Source organism: Oncorhynchus clarkii, chromosome 3 (assembly GCF_045791955.1).
Source record: "Oncorhynchus clarkii lewisi isolate Uvic-CL-2024 chromosome 3, UVic_Ocla_1.0, whole genome shotgun sequence".
Lineage (NCBI taxonomy): Eukaryota > Metazoa > Chordata > Actinopteri > Salmoniformes > Salmonidae > Oncorhynchus > Oncorhynchus clarkii.
Window position 1 is genome coordinate 6,863,428 of NC_092149.1, and position 18,472 is coordinate 6,881,899.

Below are 18,472 nucleotides of genomic sequence, written 5' to 3' on the forward strand. Positions count from 1 at the left end.
GAGAGAAAACAAAGAGAGAGAGAGAGAGAGAGAGAGAGAGAGAGAGAGAGAGAGAGAGAACCGAGAGAGAACCGATAGAGTGGGAGAACAGAGAGAGAGCCAACATGGAGAGAGAACATAGAGAGAGAGAGAGAACAGAGAGAGAGAGAGAGAACAGATAGAGAATAGAGAACAGAGAGAGAACAGAAAGAGAGAGCAGAGACAGAACAGAGAGAGAGAAAGAACAGAGAGAGAGAAAGAACAGAGAGAACAGAGAGAGAAAGAGAACAGAGAGTGAGAGAGAACAGAGAGACAGATAGTGAGGGAGAACAGAGAGAGGGTGAACAGAGAAAGAGAGAACAGAGAGGGGGGTGGCGGAACACTGTTTCTATGTACTTATGTCTTGCCATGCTTCCAACCCCCTAGAGCCAGTTGAAATGTCTGATCTGTAATCTTGAAATACATTCTTATAGACACGCGAGTGCTCCTGTCTTCCTAAGGGACTCATTTAATCCACATTAATGTCCCTACGGGCCCTGGTCAAACGTAGTACACTACATAGGGCAAAGGGTGCAATTTGGGACGCACATTTAGACTCCTCTGGCGTCCCTCTGGGTTGTCCAGTGGTATTGGCTCCACTCTAATAGGCTGTTTCTGTTGGTCTCTTAACCTTCAGCTGACTGAGCTGAGGAAGAGACCAGTCCACAGTCATGCCTGGCTGTCAGTTCTACCCTGCTCAGTCACCCTCTACCCTGACACTGCTGACACTGTTAAACCTGTCAGTCCTCTACAGATCAATGGGCTTACAGCACCAGGAACTGTGACTCAACTCCAGCACTGACGGGGCAACGAGACCCGCTGTGTGAGGAGGAACCTGCAATGGATACAGTTATAGTGTAGTCGTTGTGAAATGGCTAGCTAGTTGTGATCAGGGGTCCCTGGTTGTGAAATGGCTAGCTAGTTGTGGTCGAGGGTCCCTGGTTGTGAAATGGCTAGCTAGTTGTGGTCGAGGGTCCCTGGTTGTGAAATGGCTAGCTAGTTGTGGTCGAGGGTCCCTGGTTGTGAAATGGCTAGCTAGTTGTGATCGAGGGTCCCTGGTTGTGAAATGGCTAGCTAGTTGTGGTCGAGGGTCCCTGGTTGTGAAATGGCTAGCTAGTTGTGATCAGGGGTCCCTGGTTGTGAAATGGCTAGCTAGTTGTGATCGAGGGTCCCTGGTTGTGAAATGGCTAGCTAGTTGTGGTCGAGGGTCCCTGGTTGTGAAATGGCTAGCTAGTTGTGATCTGGGGTCCCTGGTTGTGAAATGGCTAGCTAGTTGTGATTGAGGGTCCCTGGTTGTGAAATGGCTAGCTAGTTGTGGTCGAGGGTCCCTGGTTGAAGCTGAGGTTGGGACAAAGAGAAGGACAGAAGCAGCATTGTTAGTAGTGCCAGTGTAGGAAGTCCTGCTCCCTTTCTGCTTTGCTTGCTATTGTTTGTCATGTAGAACGATGTACAGGAGAGGAGAGGAGAGGAGAGGAGAGGAGAGGAGAGGAGAGGAGAGGAGAGGAGAGGAGAGGAGAGGAGAGGAGAGGAGAGGAGAGAGGAAACATCTCCACAGGGACAGACAGGCCCATCTGCTACTGAGCATATTGTTGTCATGTCAGCACTTCTCTATGTCAGATACAACTCAGGACATTCCCAGTCTATGACTGCTTCCAAATGGCACCCTATTCCCTTGTATTAGTTTTGACCAGGGTCCATATGGGACATGCTCATACTGAACATTGACTAGTCTTTCCTCATTTGTGTCATCAGAACAGAGATGCAGGCATGCAATCTGAGAGTAACAGTATGAAATCACGATGGCAGCTCAGAGTGGGCTTTGGGGCTACAGAGAGGAGAGTCAACGGGACAGTTCGAAGACAATGGCAGGCAGCAGATTCGCTCCAGTTTGGGGGGGGGGACACCACAGGGATATGCTCCAGTGGGGGGGTTGGGGTGGGTTGTGAGAGAGAGAGAGAGAGAGAGAGAGAGAGAGATATGCTCCAGTGGGGGGGTGGGGGTGGGGGTGAGAGAGAGAGGGAGAGAGAGAGAGAGAGACAGAGACAGAGAGAGAGACAGAGAGAGACCACAGAGATATGCTCCAGTGGTGTTGAATCAGACACTGCTCATTTCAGTGCCATCATTGAAAAAATTGCATCCATTTTAAATCATTTCTCACTATGTGTTTCAAACATTTTTTTTCCATTTTAGAATGTTTTTTTCAAATCACTTCCTGAATTGACATCAGATCAAATGAACCCCAAACCCTGTACCACACACTCATGTGACCTGTACAGGTAAAACTGGTATCATGCAGGAAGCAGCCATTCCCCATACTTAGGCTGTGTCATAAAGAAGTGCACTAAATACAGAATAGGGTGCCATTTTGGAAGCAGCCTCTGTGATATCGTGTTCCTTTTAGCAGGGAACAAGGGTTAGGTACAGTACATAACCTAGACCTGGGTATAATGATACATGACTGTGAATACAATGCAGTAGTGTTGAGTATTCGTCAGGTGTGGCTGAATTCTGAATGAGTTAAACTGGGGAGCAGCAGCACTTGGTACAGGTCATTTAGTATGTCAAACACATTTACTGAGGACACAACTCTTCAGCTGGCAGAAAAGTAGGGGGTGATTCCACACGACATCACATCTGTCCTCGTCTGTCGCCTCTGCATGCGTGTGTCTGTGCGCGTGAGAATGCGTGTATGTGCGTGTGTGTATGTGTATGTGTGTGTGTGTGTGTGTGTGTGTGTGCGTGCGTGTCGTCCCCATCTGAACACCCTCTTCCATCTGTGAAAAACACCTCCTCTTCCTCCTGCCATTTCAGGGCTGCTAGATTATTCTCTGTCAGTCAGATAGTCAGCTGTCAGCTGTCAGAGGTGGAAGTGAGCAGTCGTGGGAGTTGTCCTTCACTCATCAACTGTGACAGGCCTGGCTACATTAGCCTGGCTACCTTAGCCTGGCTACCTTAGCCTGGTTCTGCTTGGCTGAACCTGCTATTTCTATTGTTGCCGGGCAGACAGCACCGAAGCTTATACAGCTCCTCGTCTCCAGGAATCAGGAACTACTGGAGCGTTGCACCCCCAACTCCTTCTGGTGTGCGTTCCAAAAGGCATCGTATTCCCTATAAAGTGCACTGCTTTGACTTGGGCCCAAAGAGCTCTGGGAAAAGGAACTGCACTATAAGGAATAGTTGCCATTTGGAATGCAGCGATTACATGGCCTGGAGAGGGAAGGAAGTTGAGATCTCTGTATCATAATAATATGTAGTGTAAAATGGGAGATACCCTCTGGAGCTGACAGTAGGAGCTGACAGTAGGAGCTGACAGTAGGAGCTGACAGTAGGAGCTGACAGTAGGATCTGACAGTAGGATCTGACAGTAGAAGCTGACAGTAGGATCTGACAGTAGGATCTGACAGTAGGATCTGACAGTAGGATCTGACAGTAGGAGCTGACAGTAGGATCTGACAGTAGCAGCTGACAGTAGGAGCTGACAGTAGGAGTTGACAGTAGGATCTGACAGTAGGAGCTGACAGTAGGAGTTGACAGTAGGATCTGACAGTAGGAGCTGACAGTAGGATCTGACAGTAGGAGCTGACAGTAGGAGCTGACAGTAGAAGCTGACAGTAGGAGATGACAGTAGGATCTGACAGTAGGAGCTGACAGTAGGAGCTGACAGTAGAAGCTGACAGTAGGAGCTGACAGTAGAAGCTGACAGTAGAAGCTGACAGTAGGAGCTGACAGTAGAAGCTGACAGTAGAAGCTGACAGTAGGATCTGACAGTAGGAGCTGACAGTAGGAGCTGGTGTGTGATGTATTACTAACTCCTGGCTAGCGGTGACTCTGTTGGACAGGTGAATAGAGTTTACATCAAGCAGAGACATCCCAGCTAGCGCAAAACGTTCTGAGAACCATGTGTTTGTTAACGCTTGGCGAGAGCGTGGATGTCTTATGGGTATTTTGCATGCAACCTTCCCACAACGTTCTGGGAATAATACAGGATAGATTCTTGGCTTTGGAACATTCTCAGAACATTTAAGGAACTTCTTTAACAGAACGATTCCTAAAAGTTCAAACGTGGTTACATTTAATTTCCATTTTGGTAATGTTGTAGGTACATTCTCCAACTGATTTGACATTGGCAATGTTCTTAAATAGTTCAGAGAACATTAAGACGTTTTTCTGTGGGAATTTCAGTACTTCAAGCATAACGTTTCCTAAAGGTTTCCTCATGGTTCTGTTTTCCGAGAACGTTCGAAAAACGTTGTTTTACCGGTCAAGAAACGTATGGCTTCATTCCCACAACCAATGTGAAACCAATAGTGCTGAGCATTTAACCAAAATATTGGTTCTTTTTTCAGTGTTTATACAACTAATTGACTGACATCGGTTCAATTATTTGAATTCCAATTTGTTCTGTTTTTTTTTCTGTGAGCTCAATGTGCACATTGCACAGTTTCTATAGAGATACAGCAGATCAGAACTGTGCGATAGTGATAGTTTCCAACAGGCCAATATTCTACATCGTTTAGTGCAGAAAACTATAATGACCATAACCCATTGCGCACATATCTGTGTTTCTTTCACACCTGCTACTTAAAAGACACAGAAGAACGTGCAATCGAGAGCAGAGCAGTTACTTAGCGAGGTTTCATTACATGAAAATACATGATCTAAGTGGTTGATAGTTGGTATTCAGCAGGTATTCAGCTGTCATACAGGTAGTCAGCAGGTATTCAGCAGTCATACAGGTAGTCAGCAGTCATACAGGTATTCAGCAGTCATACAGGTAGTCAGCAGGTATTCAGCAGGTATTCAGGTGTCATACAGGTAGTCAACAGGTATTCAGCAGCTATTCAGGAGTCATACAGGTAGTCAGCAGGTATTCAGCAGGTATTCAGCAGTCATACAGGTAGTCAGCAGGTATTCAGCAGTCATACAGGTAGTCAGCAGGTAGTCAGCAGTCATACAGGTAGTCAGCAGGTAGTCAGCAGTCATACAGGTAGTCAGCAGGTAGTCAGCAGTCATACAGGTAGTCAGCAGGTATTCAGCAGTCATACAGGTATGCCTTACATACTTTGAAGAACTACTAAAATATGAATTTTGTCAGACAGCATAGGGAGGAGCTCTATAGAGATGAGATGAATTGGAATGAAATAATAAAGTCATCAAATAAAACAAACGTAACATACACAACAAGTGAAATATGTTATTAAAGTAAAGTACTGTGAGTCCATGATGGTTAATAAGGGACCAGCAGTAATGGACAGTCACTACCATCATGGGGTTTTTATTAAAAAGAAGAAAACAAATTGAATCCGTTATTTTACCAGGTGAGATGACTGAGAACATGTTCTCATTTACAGCAACGCCCTGGGGAATAGTTACAGGGGAGAGGAGGGGCCAATTGTACACTTAGGTGACCGTGATGGTTTTAAGGGCCAGATTGGGAATTTAGCCAGTACACCGGAATTAACACCCCTACTCTTACGATAAGTGCCATGGGATCTTTAATGACCTCAAAGAGTCAGGACACCCGTTTAACGTCCCATCCGAAAGACGACACCCTACACAGGGCAGTGTCCCCAATCACTGCCCTGGGGCATTGGGATATTTTTTTTAGACCAGAGGAAAGAGTGCCTCCTACTGGCCCCCCAACACCACTTCCAGCAGCAGCTGGTCTCCCATCCAGGAACTGACCAGGACCAACCCTGCTTAGCTTCAGAAGCAAGCCAGCAGTGGTATGCAGGGTGATATGCAGAATTTTTTATTCTGTGTTTATATGCACATGGGGTGGCAGGCAGCCTAGTGGTTAGAGCGTTGGACTAGTAACCGAAAGGTTGCAAGATCGAATCCCCGAGCTGACAAGGTAAAACGTCTGTCGTTCTGCTCCTGAACAAGGCAGTTAACCATCTGTTCCTAGGCCAGTTAACACACTGTTCCTAGGCCAGTTAACCCACTGTTCCTAGGCCAGTTAACCCACTGTTCCTAGGCTGTCATTGAAAATAAGATTTTTTTCTTAGAGGGTCATTCAGCCTGTCAGTCACAGCATCAGTGTGTGAATCATGACAGTCTAATGTCTTCTTAGAGGTTAGAAATGAAGAGAGTGGGGCTTCTCTGGGTGGACACAGTTAAGAGAAGAGAGAGGAAGGAAGGAAAGGAGTAATGAGGGCCTGAGGTATAGTGGGATGGACGGACAGTGGGGTGGAGGGATGGAGGGATGAGGGGCTGAGGTATAGTGGGATGGATGGACAGTGGGGTGGAGGGATGGAGGGATGAGGGGCTGAGGTATAGTGGGATGGATGGACAGTGGGGTGGAGGGATGGAGGGATGAGGGGCTGAGGTATAGTGGGATGGACGGACAGTGGGGTGGAGGGATGAGGGGCTGAGGTATAGTGGGATGGATGGACAGTGGGGTGGAGGGATGAGGGGCTGAGGTATAGTGGGATGGACGGACAGTGGGGTGGAGGGATGGAGGGATGAGGGGCTGAGGTATAGTGGGATGGACGGACAGTGGGGTGGAGGGATGGAGGGATGAGGGGCTGAGGTATAGTGGGATGGACGGACAGTGGGATGGAGGGATGAGGGGCTGAGGTATAGTGGGATGGACGGACAGTGGGGTGGAGGGATGGAGGGATGAGGGGATGAGGTATAGTGGGATGGACGGACAGTGGGGTGGAGGGATGGAGGGATGAGGGGCTGAGGTATAGTGGGATGGACGGACAGTGGGGTGGAGGGATGGAGGGATGAGGTATAGTGGGATGGACGGACAGTGGGATGGAGGGATGGAGGGATGAGGTATAGTGGGATGGACGGACAGTGGGATGGAGGGATGAGGGGCTGAGGTATAGTGGGATGGACGGACAGTGGGGTGGAGGGGTGAGGTATAGTGGGATGGACGGACAGTGGGATGGAGGGATGAGGGGCTGAGGTATAGTGGGATGGACGGACAGTGGGGTGGAGGGATGGAGGGATGAGGTATAGTGGGATGGACGGACAGTGGGATGGAGGGATGAGGTATAGTGGGATGGACGGACAGTGGGGTGGAGGGGTGAGGTATAGTGGGATGGACGGACAGTGGGATGGAGGGATGAGGGGCTGAGGTATAGTGGGATGGACGGACAGTGGGGTGGAGGGATGGAGGGAGGCAGAGCTGGCAGGGAGGACAGAAGACATGTGGGAGAAATGAGGCAGTGGAAGGATGGAGGGATGGATGGGTGGAGAGCTGGCAGGGGAGGAGGAACGAGGGGGGTAGAGAGATGGAGGAATAGATGGAGGGGTGGAGGGTCCTGTCTCTCAAGGCCTCCCTCCACGCCTCACTGCCAGCAATGGAAATCAGCAGGCGGCTCACGGTCGCAATGAGGTAGAAAATAAAATAATAACATAAAAGTGTCAGAGTGAAATAGAGGCTAAGAGAAGTCATTTAGGATGAGTTTAAATTCTCCTTCCTCTGCAGTAGATCCACTGACCGGCTCGGATTGTCTGCTGCACACGTCGTTGATCATCCCAGCGCCTCAACCAAGTCACAAACGACTCACATTACCCCACCTGCTGCTCATGTAACACGTATGTAATGAGTATCCTAGATTCATGTCATTATCATTCATGGAATGTTTTTTGTCCCAGAGCATGTTTTATACACAGACTAAATGTGTGTCCATATTTACCTGACATGGCGTGGTGAACCAGTATTGTATAACAGAGATGGTACCATGTACAGTGTTTATGTAACAGGAGGTTGAACTCACTCTAATAGAAGAACCAGTGGTAAACAGGAGTTAAAAATTAGCATTCCTGGGTTTATAGCATTTGTTCTTTCTGCACTTGATTGAGCTTGCCTGGCGCTATGAAACCATTGGAAGACTCCCAAAGGTGCAAACCCTGCCCATCTGGCACTCCAGGTAGGCTCAATCAAATGCTGTGGAAGAAAACAAACACTATTTGAACCCAGCTCTGCTCCCAAATCCCCAGTCGTCCATTCAGTTGACCTGGGTTCAAGCTCTGACAAACAGAAAATGAATACACAGGGGATAATGGGGAAGAATAGGAGACACCTGGTGGGGGGCGGAGACAAGCACAAGACAGGGGAAACAGATCAGGGTGAGACACCTGGTGGGGGGCGGAGTCAAGCACAAGACAGGTGAAACAGATCAGGGTGAGACACCTGGTGGCGTGCGGAAACAAGCACAAGACAGGTGAAACAGATCAGGGTGAGACACCTGGTGGGGGGGCGGAGACAAGCACAAGACAGGGGAAACAGATCAGGGTGAGACACCTGGTGGGGGGCGGAGACAAGCTCAAGACAGGTTAAACAGATCAGGGTGAGACACCTGGTGGGGGGCGGAGACAAGCACAAGACAGGTGAAACAGATCAGGGTGAGACACCTGGTGGGGGGCGGAGACAAGCACAAGACAGGTGAAACAGATCAGGGTGAGACACCTGGTGGGGGGCGGAGACAAGCACAAGACAGGTGAAACAGATCAGGGTGAGACACCTGGTGGGGGGCGGAGACAAGCACAAGACAGGTGAAACAGATCAGGGTGAGACACCTGGTGGGGGGCGGAGACAAGCACAAGACAGGTGAAACAGATCAGGGTGAGACACCTGGTGGGGGGCGGAGACAAGCACAAGACAGGTGAAACAGATCAGGGTGAGACACCTGGTGGGGGGCGGAGACAAGCACAAGACAGGTTAAACAGATCAGGGTGAGACACCTGGTGGGGGGCGGAGACAAGCACAAGACAGGTGAAACAGATCAGGGTGAGACACCTGGTGGGGGGCGGAGACAAGCACAAGACAGGGGAAACAGATCAGGGTGTGGTGGGGGGCACAAGCCAAGACAGGTTAAACAGATCAGGGTGAGACACCTGGTGGGGGGCGGAGACAAGCACAAGACAGGTGAAACAGATCAGGGTGAGACACCTGGTGGATCAGATCAGGGTGAGACACCTGGTGGGGGGCGGAGACAAGCACAAGACAGGTGAAACAGATCAGGGTGAGACACCTGGTGGGGGGCAGAGACAAGCTCAAGACAGGTTAAACAGATCAGGGTGAGACACCTGGTGGGGGGCGGAGACAAGCACAAGACAGGGGAAACAGATCAGGGTGAGACACCTGGTGGGGGGCAGAGACAAGCTCAAGACAGGTTAAACAGATCAGGGTGAGACACCTGGTGGGGGGCGGAGACAAGCACAAGACAGGTGAAACAGATCAGGGTGAGACACCTGGTGGAGGGCGGAGACAAGCACAAGACAGGTGAAACAGATCAGGGTGAGACACCTGGTGGGGGGCGGAGACAAGCACAAGACAGGTTAAACAGATCAGGGTGAGACACCTGGTGGGGGGCAGAGACAAGCACAAGACAGGGGAAACAGATCAGGGTGTGACACCTGGTGGGGGGCGGAGACAAGCACAAGACAGGTTAAACAGATCTGGGTGAGACACCTGGTGGGGGGCGGAGACAAGCTCAAGACAGGTGAAACAGATCAGGGTGAGACACCTGGTGGGGGGCGGAGACAAGCTCAAGACAGGTGAAACAGATCAGGGTGAGACACCTGGTGGGGGGCGGAGACAAGCACAAGACAGGTTAAACAGATCAGGGTGAGACACCTGGTGGGGGGCGGAGACAAGCTCAAGACAGGTTAAACAGATCAGGGTGAGACACCTGGTGGGGGGCGGAGACAAGCTCAAGACAGGTGAAACAGATCAGGGTGAGACACCTGGTGGGGGGCGGAGACAAGCACAAGACAGGTTAAACAGATCAGGGTGAGACACCTGGTGGGGGGCGGAGACAAGCTCAAGACAGGTTAAACAGATCAGGGTGAGACACCTGGTGGGGGGCGGAGACAAGCTCAAGACAGGTGAAACAGATCAGGGTGAGACACCTGGTGGGGGGCGGAGACAAGCACAAGACAGGTTAAACAGATCAGGGTGTGACAGCCTCTCTATGGGCCTGTCTGTCTGTCTCCTGACCTTGGTCATATGAGTCAGCAGTCTGCGTGTTGATCCTGTACTGCTAACCCTCTAAATCAACACAAGGTTATCTTGACAAGCAGGGTTTATACTGTGTAGACACCTGCTGAAACCACCCACAGGCTGCGTGCCATATGGCACATTATTCTCTGTATAGTGCTCTGCTGTTGTGGTACAAAACGTAATGTACTATGTAAGGAATAGGGTCCCATTTGGGATGCAAACACTGAATGAGGCCAGAGGCCTTTTGTCCAGGCACAGTGTGACAGAGTTCATCTCAGCCTTTCCACCGGTAATCTAAGCCTCATTCCTGCACTTCTTGTGATCCAGAGTCAGGGGCCCTGCGGCCGTCTCACAGCCAAGTTGTTATATCTTGACCAGGGCTGTCTCTGGACCTGTGACAGTGAGCTAGACCCTTCACAGGTGGTGTTGGTGTCACAGCCCCAAGGCACGTCTTTGTAGGGGGAAAACATTTAAGAGAGAGAGGTGGTCTGTGCAAGGGATTGACAAGTTGGCAGCTGTTCGGTTTAAGACGTGTGTGTGGTTCTAGTTTGAGTCAGCATCCCTCACGTCTCTCCTCCCCTGGTATACTGCCCAGCAAGGGGCAACCTCCCCCGGTATACTGCCCAGCAGGGGGCCACCTCCTCTGGTATACTGCCCAGCAGGGGGCCACCTCCCCTGGTATACTGCCCAGCAGGGGGCCACCTCCCCCGGTATACTGCCCAGCAAGGGGCCACCTCTCCCGGTATACTGCCCAGCAGGGGGCCACCTCCCCCGGTATACTGCCCAGCAAGGGGCCACCTCCCCCGGTATACTGCCCAGCAAGGGGCCATCTCCCCCGGTATACTGCCCAGCAGGGGGCCACCTCCCCTGGTATACTGCCCAGCAGGGGGCCACCTCCCCCGGTATACTGCCCAGCAGGGGGCCACCTCCTCCGGTATACTGCCCAGCAGGGGGCCACCTCCCCTGGTATACTGCCCAGCAGGGGGCCACCTCCCCCGGTATACTGCCCAGCAAGGGGCCACCTCTCCCGGTATACTGCCCAGCAAGGGGCCACCTCCCCCGGTATACTGCCCAGCAAGGGGCCACCTCCCCCGGTATACTGCCCAGCAAGGGGCCATCTCCCCCGGTATACTGCCCAGCAGGGGGCCACCTCCCCTGGTATACTGCCCAGCAGGGGGCCACCTCCCCCGGTATACTGCCCAGCAGGGGGCCACCTCCCCCGGTATACTGCCCAGCAGGGGGCCACCTCCCCCAGTATACTGCCCAGCAGGGGGCCACCTCCTCCGGTATACTGCCCAGCAGGGGGCCACCTCCCCCGGTATACTGCCCAGCAGGGGGCCACCTCCCCCGGTATACTGCCCAGCAGGGGGCCACCTCCCCCGATATACTGCCCAGCAAGGGGCCACCTCCCCCAGTATACTGCCCAGCAGGGGGCCACCTCCCCCGGTATACTGCCCAGCAGGGGGCCACCTCCCCCGGTATACTGCCCAGCAGGGGGCCACCTCCCCCGGTATACTGCCCAGCAGGGGGCCACCTTCCCTGGTATACTGCCCAGCAAGGGGCCACCTCCCCCGGTATACTGCCCAGCAGGGGGCCACCTCCCCCGGTATACTGCCCAGCAGGGGGTCATCATTCATCCTCTAATTAGGAGAGAGAGGCAGCCTGCACTGTGGCAGGCAGTTGTCATATTAGCGCCATACAGACTAACTGGATCACTAGCTGACTAACTGGATCACTATCACTAACTGGATCACTGGCTGACTGGATCACTGACTGACTGGATCACTGGCTGACTGGGTCACTGACTGACTGGATCACCGGCTGACTGGATCACTGGCTGAGGGGGGAGGGGGGGGAGAGAGAGAGACAGAGAGACAGACAGGGGAAGGGGAGAGAGCCCAGATCTTGTGGTTGTAAATACTGTGTGAATGATGTTGGGACGGCGCAGGGCAGAGCAGGGCCACAATGTGGGAGAGATGTTTATAGCAGGTGGACAAACACCTTTCATTTTGATGAGACTGATTTATCCTGGGAGGCATGTCAGCACATAGCTCTCTCTCCCCCGGCCGACAGACAGACAGACAGATAGGCTGGACGGACGGACGGACGGACAGACAGACAGCCTGGACAGGCTACTACTTTACAAGGCCCATCCAGCACATGACAACCAGTCTGTCACAGCCGATACAGTAAGGACGGAAATCAGGAAAACCCAGTCGGAACATTCTCAGAAACGGGAGAACATACGCAGGAAATCCAGAATACTCAAACCAAGATTTTGGGAAAATGTGTGGATTTTTGCAACTCTAGTTATGGATGAGACCATGAGTTTCTTCAGGACACAGGGGTGAGTGGAGATGGGATCAGGACACACAGGGGTGAGGGGAGATGGGATCAGGGCACAGGGGTGAGTGGAGATGGGATCAGGGCACAGGGGTGAGTGGAGATGGGATCAGGACACAGGGGTGAGTGGAGATGGGATCAGGACACAGGGGTGAGGGGAGATGGGATCAGGACAGAGGGGTGAGTGGAGATGGGATCAGGGCACAGGGGTGAGGGGAGATGGGATCAGGACAGAGGGGTGAGTGGAGATGGGATCAGGGCACAGGGGTGAGGGGAGATGGGATCAGGACAGAGGGGTGAGTGGAGATGGGATCAGGACACAGGGGTGAGGGGAGATGGGATCAGGACACAGGGGTGAGGGGAGATGGGATCAGGACACAGGGGTGAGTGGAGATGGGATCAGGACACAGGGGTGAGGGGAGATGGGATCAGGACAGAGGGGTGAGTGGAGATGGGATCAGGACACAGGGGTGAGGGGAGATGGGATCAGGACAGAGGGGTGAGTGGAGATGGGATCAGGACACAGGGGTGAGTGGAGATGGGATCAGGACACAGGGGTGAGGGGAGATGGGATCAGGACAGAGGGGTGAGTGGAGATGGGATCAGGACAGAGGGGTGAGTGGAGATGGGATCAGGACACAGGGGTGAGGGGAGATGGGATCAGGACACAGGGGTGAGTGGAGATGGGATCAGGACACAGGGGTGAGGGGAGATGGGATCAGGACAGAGGGGTGAGTGGAGATGGGATCAGGACACAGGGGTGAGGGGAGATGGGATCAGGACACAGGGGTGAGGGGAGATGGGATCAGGACACAGGGGTGAGTGGAGATGGGATCAGGACACAGGGGTGAGGGGAGATGGGATCAGGACACAGGGGTGAGTGGAGATGGGATCAGGACACAGGGGTGAGTGGAGATGGGATCAGGACACAGGGGTGAGGGGAGATGGGATCAGGACACAGGGGTGAGGGGAGATGGGATCAGGACACAGGGGTGAGTGGAGATGGGATCAGGACACAGGGGTGAGGGGAGATGGGATCAGGACACAGGGGTGAGGGGAGATGGGATCAGGACACAGGGGTGAGGGGAGATGGGATCAGGGCACAGGGGTGAAGGGAGATGGGATCAGGGCACAGGGGTGAGGGGAGATGGGATCAGGACACAGGGGTGAGTGGAGATGGGATCAGGACACAGGGGTGAGTGGAGATGGGATCAGGACACAGGGGTGAGGGGAGATGGGATCAGGACACAGGGGTGAGTGGAGATGGGATCAGGACACAGGGGTGAGTGGAGATGGGATCAGGGCACAGGGGTGAGTGGAGATGGGATCAGGACACAGGGGTGAGTGGAGATGGGATCAGGGCACAGGGGTGAGGGGAGATGGGATCAGGGCACAGGGGTGAGTGGAGATGGGATCAGGGCACAGGGGTGAGGGGAGATGGGATCAGGGCACAGGGGTGAGGGGAGATGGGATCAGGGCACAGGGGTGAGGGGAGATGGGATCAGGGCACAGGGGTGAGTGGAGATGGGATCAGGGCACAGGGGTGAGTGGAGATGGGATCAGGGCACAGGGGTGAGTGGAGATGGGATCAGGGCACAGGGGTGAGTGGAGATGGGATCAGGGCACAGGGGTGAGTGGAGATGGGATCAGGGCACAGGGGTGAGGGGAGATGGGATCAGGACACAGGGGTGAGTGGAGATGGGATCAGGACACAGGGGTGAGGGGAGATGGGATCAGGACACAGGGGTGAGGGGAGATGGGATCAGGACACAGGGGTGAGTGGAGATGGGATCAGGACACAGGGGTGAGTGGAGATGGGATCAGGGCACAGGGGTGAGTGGAGATGGGATCAGGACAGAGGGGTGAGTGGAGATGGGATCAGGACACAGGGGTGAGGGGAGATGGGATCAGGACACAGGGGTGAGTGGAGATGGGATCAGGGCACAGGGGTGAGGGGAGATGGGATCAGGGCACAGGGGTGAGTGGAGATGGGATCAGGGCACAGGGGTGAGGGGAGATGGGATCAGGACACAGGGGTGAGTGGAGATGGGATCAGGGCACAGGGGTGAGGGGAGATGGGATCAGGACACAGGGGTGAGGGGAGATGGGATCAGGACACAGGGGTGAGGGGAGATGGGATCAGGGCACAGGGGTGAGTGGAGATGGGATCAGGGCACAGGGGTGAGGGGAGATGGGATCAGGACACAGGGGTGAGTGGAGATGGGATCAGGGCACAGGGGTGAGGGGAGATGGGATCAGGACACAGGGGTGAGTGGAGATGGGATCAGGACACAGGGGTGAGTGGAGATGGGATCAGGGCACAGGGGTGAGTGGAGATGGGATCAGGACACAGGGGTGAGTGGAGATGGGATCAGGGCACAGGGGTGAGGGGAGATGGGATCAGGGCACAGGGGTGAGTGGAGATGGGATCAGGGCACAGGGGTGAGGGGAGATGGGATCAGGGCACAGGGGTGAGGGGAGATGGGATCAGGGCACAGGGGTGAGGGGAGATGGGATCAGGGCACAGGGGTGAGTGGAGATGGGATCAGGGCACAGGGGTGAGTGGAGATGGGATCAGGGCACAGGGGTGAGTGGAGATGGGATCAGGGCACAGGGGTGAGTGGAGATGGGATCAGGGCACAGGGGTGAGTGGAGATGGGATCAGGGCACAGGGGTGAGGGGAGATGGGATCAGGACACAGGGGTGAGTGGAGATGGGATCAGGACACAGGGGTGAGGGGAGATGGGATCAGGACACAGGGGTGAGGGGAGATGGGATCAGGACACAGGGGTGAGTGGAGATGGGATCAGGACACAGGGGTGAGTGGAGATGGGATCAGGGCACAGGGGTGAGTGGAGATGGGATCAGGACAGAGGGGTGAGTGGAGATGGGATCAGGACACAGGGGTGAGGGGAGATGGGATCAGGACACAGGGGTGAGTGGAGATGGGATCAGGGCACAGGGGTGAGGGGAGATGGGATCAGGGCACAGGGGTGAGTGGAGATGGGATCAGGGCACAGGGGTGAGGGGAGATGGGATCAGGACACAGGGGTGAGTGGAGATGGGATCAGGGCACAGGGGTGAGGGGAGATGGGATCAGGACACAGGGGTGAGGGGAGATGGGATCAGGACACAGGGGTGAGGGGAGATGGGATCAGGACACAGGGGTGAGTGGAGATGGGATCAGGACACAAGGGTGAGGGGAGATGGGATCAGGACACAGGGGTGAGGGGAGATGGGATCAGGACACAGGGGTGAGTGGAGATGGGATCAGGACACAGGGGTGAGTGGAGATGGGATCAGGGCACAGGGGTGAGTGGAGATGGGATCAGGACACAGGGGTGAGTGGAGATGGGATCAGGACACAGGGGTGAGTGGAGATGGGATCAGGACACAGGGGTGAGTGGAGATGGGATCAGGACACAGGGGTGAGTGGAGATGGGATCAGGGCACAGGGGTGAGTGGAGATGGGATCAGGGCACAGGGGTGAGTGGAGATGGGATCAGGGCACAGGGGTGAGTGGAGATGGGATCAGGACACAGGGGTGAGTGGAGATGGGATCAGGGCACAGGAGTGAGTGGAGATGGGATCAGGGCACAGGGGTGAGTGGAGATGGGATCAGGACACAGGGGTGAGTGGAGATGGGATCAGGACACAGGGGTGAGTGGAGATGGGATCAGGGCACAGGGGTGAGTGGAGATGGGATCAGGGCACAGGGGTGAGTGGAGATGGGATCAGGACAGAGGGGTGAGTGGAGATGGGATCAGGGCACAGGGGTGAGTGGAGATGGGATCAGGACACAGGGGTGAGTGGAGATGGGATCAGGACACAGTGGTGAGTGGAGATGGGATCAGGACACAGGGGTGAGTGGAGATGGGATCAGGACACAGGGGTGAGTGGAGATGGGATCAGGGCACAGGGGTGAGTGGAGATGGGATCAGGACACAGGGGTGAGTGGAGATGGGATCAGAACACAGGGGTGAGGGGAGATGGGATCAGGGCACAGGGGTGAGTGGAGATGGGATCAGGACACAGGGGTGAGTGGAGATGGGATCAGGACACAGGGGTGAGTGGAGATGGGATCAGGACACAGGGGTGAGTGGAGATGGGATCAGGACACAGGGGTGAGTGGAGATGGGATCAGGACACAGGGGTGAGTGGAGATGGGATCAGGACACAGGGGTGAGTGGAGATGGGATCAGGACACAGGGGTGAGTGGAGATGGGATCAGGGCACAGGGGTGAGTGGAGATGGGATCAGGACAGAGGGGTATTTTACAGGGTGTGTGGTGGAAGACTAGCATGGTTGAACCAGACTGAATGAAGGGATCATCATTGAGTCAGTGCAACATTCCATTTGGTATTATTTCAACCAGTCCATCTCCCCATAGAGATGTACTAGAGAGCTCATCTCCTATCTTTGCAATGGCCTTCTTCTGTGACATTAATTGTGCCCTCTATCCAACTCAATGCATCTACCCCCTTTCCCCTCCTCCCTGTGATATACGACCTCCTCCCTAGATGCCGCCTGCAGCTCCCTCCCAGTCAGCAGCCAATTAGCACGGGCTCGAGTGAACGCTGATAGCACCAGGGAGCGGTGGGTGCGGCCTCGTGGAAACGAACGACCCCTCTGCTCTTTCAGCGCCAGCGAGCCTCGGAGAATAGCTGAGGATTTACTACCCTGCCACTACCAACACCACCCATCTCACACACACACACACACACACACACACACACACACACACACACACACACACACACACACACACACACACACACACACACACACACACACACACACACACACACACACACACACACACCAGCCTGGCCCTGCAGATGGTAATGTACCACTGACTCACAGCACTGTATTCACATCCATTGGGCAGAACAGGAGAGAAATCTCTCTACATCTCTAGGAGTTTATGTTGACTTTCTCCTCCTGACAAATAGACTGTGTCTTTACATGTAGTAAAGTCATCTGTGTAGAAGTGACATCACAAAGTGGATCCGTCTATGACAACATTTCCACTGTAGCGGAGCGTGTGTTCATCAGATAGCTAATGTAGGCCTACTCCAGACGTATCATAGCAACAAGGCGTCCATTTTGGGTTTCAAATCAAAACATACTGTCACTAATATGAAACTATACTGTACATTCACCAAGTCATCTTCTGACAACTCAGCAGCCAGCAGAGGTAGGCGGTGCCCCAAATGAGACCCTACTCCCTATATAATGCACTACTTCTCTGTATGGCCCCTGGTTAGAAGCAGTGCATTATATAGAGAATAGGATGTCATTTGGGATGTGCCCCATTTGTCTTCCTCCTGAGCTGCATCTGGGGAAGTTGACCTCAATTAATACAGACTTCCATTTTAGAAAATGTCTGTGTCCAGATTTAAAGGTTTCAACGTGGGTTTATACAGGAGAAGCTTTAATGGAACGCTGACAGAGGGCCATTTCCCCCAGTAAGCCTGCCCTGCCTGGGGATAGCAGCACATAAATAACACTGTGTTTCCCTGACAGAAAGCCTCAATGACGCCGGGCACTGATCTATGACTGAATAACCAGAGCAGAGGAGAAGAGGAAGGACCTGGAATGATGAAGACTTCAGCACCTCTTCACCGTGGTGTAGATCACGTCTCTCCCCAACCACAGGTACATCAGGTAGACAGGGAACATGAAGTGCTTCCCAATAGAGGGATTCATTGTGGGACAGTGACTCTCTGGGTGGAACCAGTGTAGGGTTGTACAATTCTGGTAACGTTCTACAAATTCACAGGTTTTCCAGAAATCCAAGTTGAGCAGATTCCCTGAATCAACACGGAATAAACAGGACATTTAGAATCCTTCACCCAGGATGTCTGGGAAACCTGGGGATTTTTGGGAAAGTTACCCACATTTTCCAAACTGAAACCTGTCTTGGAAGCCAAGGAGGATATTGTTTGTGATACAAGGATTAACACAGGGATGCTTCCAGAATCCTCTCTGAAATGGTGTCTTGCCAAAGACAGATGAAGGAATTCTCCAAGCTTTGTCTTCTCTCTCTCTCCCCCGTCATTCCTCAGTGACTCAAACTGTATATTCGGCAGGTAAAACTTTCCTTTTATGGTTGCAAGTATTAATTAGTGATATTCTGGTATCATTAGT